The following is a 4,582-nucleotide window of genomic DNA, read 5'->3' as shown; positions in this document are numbered from 1 at the left end:
AAAGTGGATTATAAATGTAACAAAAAAGAAAACCAACTATCTTAGGGCTTCTGTTGCTGAGATACAACATCATAATCAAAATCTACCTGGGGAGGAACGGGTTTATCTCCTCTTACAACTCTCAGAGATCATGCCTTCGCCAAGGGAAGTCAAAGTAGGAACCTGGAGACAGACTAAGCAGAAGCCACAGAGGACTACTGCTTTGTGGTTTGCTCAGCCTGTTGTTCTATATACCCCAGACCGTCTGCCCAGGGTGGCACCATCCACAGTGCCCTTCCACATCAATCATTCTTGAGACGTACCTACAGGCCAATCTTATGAAGATATCGTCTCATTTAAGATTCCTTCTTCCAAGACATGTCTAGGTTTGTAACAGGTTAACAAAACTAATCAGGACATCAACAAAATGACACCGCCAATCTCATAAACAAATGGTATCTTTATTTAACTTCTAGAGAGAGGATATAGGTTGTCATTGTATCATGATAATGTGTTTGATAGTGTGCATTTATTAAGTTTCATGAAGAAGGTGTGGGTGTAGTTCAGTTGCTAGGCAAGCATCAGGCTCTGCATACATTTCAGTATGGAATGTCTCTTTATAAAATAGAATCCTTTGTTTTAGTAGATACATTGAGTTATGCTATTTCATATTAACACCAATACCCTGGTTAACTTGTAATTCTTTCTTTGCTTTTGTTTTTTTGAGACAGGGTTTCTCGTGTAACAGCCCTAGCTGTGCTGAATTCACTTTGTGGACACTCAAACTCACAGAGATTCTCCTGCCTCTGCCTCCTGAGTGCTGGGACTAAAGGTGTGCACCATTATACCTAGCTATTTGTGATTCTTTTTGTTTGTTTGTTTTGAGACAGGGTTTCTCTGTGTAGCCCTGGTTGTCCTGGAACTCACTCTGTAGACCAGGCTTGCCTCGAACTCAGAAATCCGCCTGCCTCTGCCTCCCAAGTGCTGGGATTAAACATGTGCACCACCACACCTGTTGAAAATACATTTTTCTGGGGCTAGCAAGATGGCTTAATGGTTAACTTTCCATGTAAGCCAGATGCCCTTAGCTCAGTCCTGGTGCCCATGCTTATGTCATGGCTAGCATCAGTAAGCTCAGCATGTTTAGGGCAAGATGAGAGGTAGAAATAGAATAATGGTCTTGAAGTTCATGTACAAAGTGTAGGGGCAGAAACACGAGACTGTGCCTCAAAAACAGGTAGAAGGGGAGACTCCGCTCCTGAGAAGTTGACTCCTAACCTGGATACATGTGCTGTGGCCTTTCTATAGCCTCTCTCTCTTTCTTACACACTAAAGTTTAAAAAGTTTTTCCCCCTAGAATGAATGACGGGCTATTTCAAAGTTTCCTAGTACACTGTTGCACCTTGTGAATAGTGTTCTTAATTCGAAGACATAGATGACCCCAAAGCAGATAGGAGCAACCACTCTTATTGCAGAGATGTTTGGATATTCCTCTATCTATTCTGGGGGCAGGAGCATATGTCATGATGTGTACAAAGGTCAGAGGACAGCCTGTGTAGAAGGCATTGGTTTCTCCTTCTACAACAAGGGTCCTGATGACACAACTCAGGGGCTCGTGCTCGTTTCTGTAGCGCATATACAAAAACTGGATGTAGAGAGATAATTAGCATGGCCCTGCACAAGGGTGACATGAAAATTGGTAAAGTGTTCCATATTTTTTTTTTAAGCTGGGCAGTGTTGACTCACAACTTTAAGCTCTCAGGAGGCAGAGACAGGCAGATCCCTGAGTTCAAGGCAAGCCTGGTCTACAGAGTGAGTTCCAGGACACCCAGGGCTATGCAGAGAAACCCTGTCTCAAAAAACCAAAAACCAAAAACCCAAAACCCAAAAAGCCAAACCAAACCAAGTAAAACCTCAGGTCTTCAGGCTTGGAGGCGAACACCTTTAGTAGCTGAGCCATCTTTCTGACCCAGATTTGGATATTTTTTGTAGCAGTGGCTCAAAGAGCCAAAAAAGGCAGAAAAGAAAACAGACACTTGTTGGGCCGTGCTAACTAAGGACAAAGTCGATCAGTGTCTTGATAGCCTTCTGAAGCTTGGCTCAAAATGGGGGACTTCCTTTATCAGCAAGGCTTCTCCTTCTCTGACTTTGTTTGAGGAGCCTAAAACCCCTGTACCCTCTCATACATAACCTTAGTGAAATTATGGCCACTCTCTCGACCCCCTAAGAAACCTGTTCAGCAAGCAACTAAGATTCCTGGAATGTCTCCCTATTCTAATGAGGCATTTCAGTACCTTAGTCTTCAGTCAATGACCTTTGCTCACCCTGAATATTCCTATCCTCTTTCATAAAAGTATATAACCCTTGATTTACCTCGAATAAAGTGTATGCATACAAACTCATCTTGAATAAAAAAATATGTACAAGCTAAGATTATCAGAGAAGGCCTTTGCCTAAAAAAGCTGTAGCACTAAGAAGGTCCTTGGAATAGGTCCTCTCCCCCCATCACCTCTTGACCCCAGCATTCACTCTCAGTTGGACTGGGATGCTGTAGAACCCCACCTGCTCTGGACTGCACTTCATTCTTCCAGCCCAGTGTGCAGCAGCATCTGGATGCCCTGAGAGGGAAAAGTTTAAGACACAGAACCTCCGCAGCTAGACCCCAAAATGCATACCACAGAGACTAACTTGAAATGTGATTTAATAGGACCATAAGCCACATAAATGCTAGTTTTCAAATCATATGCTTTGAGATGGGGAAAGATCCATGTCACAAAGAATAGCTACATATTGTATAAATTGGCAGGTGAATTAAGATCTGTTGCTGGGCATTGGTGGTGCACGCCTTTAATCCCAGCACTTGGGAGGCAGAGGCAGGTGGATTTCTGAGTTTGGGGCCAGCCTGGTCTATAGAGTGAGTGAGTTCCAGAACAGGCAGGGCTATACAGAGAAACACAGAGAAACCCTGTCTTGGGGGTGGGGGAAGGATGGCAAATCTCGATAATGTAATGTGAAAAGTCTGAAAAATAAGCTTCTAGGGTTTAGTTATTGACAGAGTATTAATCTGTCAGTACATCCAAGGTTTAGGCAACATCTACTTTCTGCCCTTTCAGCATAATTAACTAGAAAAGGAGATGGGGAGATGGTCCAGCAATTAAGGATCCTTGCTGCTCTTCCAGAGGACCTCAGTTTAATTCTTAGCGAGACAGTACTTTATATGTGTCTGGAACTTCAGTTCCAGGGGATCTGATGCCCTCTACTGGCCTCCATGGGCACCAGACACACAGACATACATTCAGGCAAAACACTCAAAACATATAAAATAAATATTTGAGACAGGGTCTGTCTATGTAGTCCTGGCTGGTATGGGCTTGCTATGTAGATCAGGCTGACCTGCAATTCACAAAGATCCTCTGGCCTCTTTGTCCCACATGTTGAGATTAAAGGAGTGTGCCACCGCAATGGGGAGCGGGGAAAGACAAAAGACAAAACAAAACAAAAGACCTCAAAACAACAACAACAAAATCTTAAAAGGAATTTTCTTTCCTTTGTGCATGTCTGTGTGCTCAGGTGTGTGATTGCCTGTGGAGATGATCACTCTCTAATCCTACACAGTACGCCAGGATTGCTGTCTTGAACACATAAGTCAGCTAGTGTCTAGTCTGGTTAGCTAGGGCTCCTGTCTGTCTCCATTGTTCTGAAATCTCAGGCAAGCCACCATCATTCAGCATCTGCCTGGATGCTAGGGATCTGAACTCTGGTCTTCATGCTCACACATAAAGTGCAATACCCACTGAGCCACCTTCCCAGGCCCTTAAAGGCATCTTTGGATAAAATGGAAACCACTTAATAAGAATACTAGAAATGCCGGGCGGTGGTGGCGCATGCCTTTAATCCCAGCACTTGAGAGGCAGAGGAAGGCGGATTTCTGAGTTCGAGGCCACCCTGGTCTACAGAGTGAGTTCCAAGACAGTCAGGGCTATACAGAGAAACCCTGTCTCAAAACCACCCCCCCCCCCCAAAAATACTAGAAATGGCTGAGGAGACGGCTCAGGAAGTAAAAGTACTTGCAAGTACTTGCTCCCACACTTAACACCTGAGTCTGATTTCCAAGACACACATGGTAGAAGAGAATTGACTCATGAACCTATATTATGGTAAGTATACCACACACAAAATGAATATAAGTTTAAAAATACTCTAGTTTTAAATTTTTAATTAATTTGTTGCTGTTGTTATTATTATTGTTGTTCTTGTTATTATATTTATTTATTTGAAATGGGATCTCACTATGTAGCCTGATGGGGAATCTCACTATATAGACTAGGCTGGATTCAGAGATCTGCCTACCTTTGCCTCCTGAGTGCTAGAATTAAATGCATGTGCCATCACCACCTGGCTCTAGCTCAAGTTTTGTTTTTTGTTTTCTTTTTGTTTGTTTGTTTCTCTCTGTGCAGCCCTGGCTGTCCTGGAAGTCATTCTGTAGACCAGGCTGGCCTCGAACTCTAAAATCTGCCTGCTTCTGCCTCCCAAGTACTGAGACTAAAGGTGTGCGCCACCACTGCCTGGTGGCTCAAGTTTTTAAGAGACAAGTTCTCATATA

At 43.4% G+C, this 4,582-nt stretch overlaps 1 non-coding gene across 1 annotated transcript; it reads left to right on the top strand.

Moving 5' to 3' along the window:
* The first annotated feature begins 1,594 nt into the window (after positions 1 to 1,594).
* LOC116079369 lies at positions 1,595 to 1,698 on the top strand. The gene has a single exon (XR_004113932.1). It is a non-coding gene; the product is annotated as a U6 spliceosomal RNA (small nuclear RNA).
* Positions 1,699 to 4,582: the final 2,884 nt, after the last annotated feature.

The sequence above is a fragment of the Mastomys coucha genome, unplaced genomic scaffold (genome assembly GCF_008632895.1).
Source record: "Mastomys coucha isolate ucsf_1 unplaced genomic scaffold, UCSF_Mcou_1 pScaffold5, whole genome shotgun sequence".
NCBI classification, from domain to species: Eukaryota; Metazoa; Chordata; class Mammalia; order Rodentia; family Muridae; genus Mastomys; species Mastomys coucha.
The sequence above is the reverse complement of the archived record's forward strand: the minus strand, read 5'-3'. Positions and strand labels throughout refer to the sequence as shown.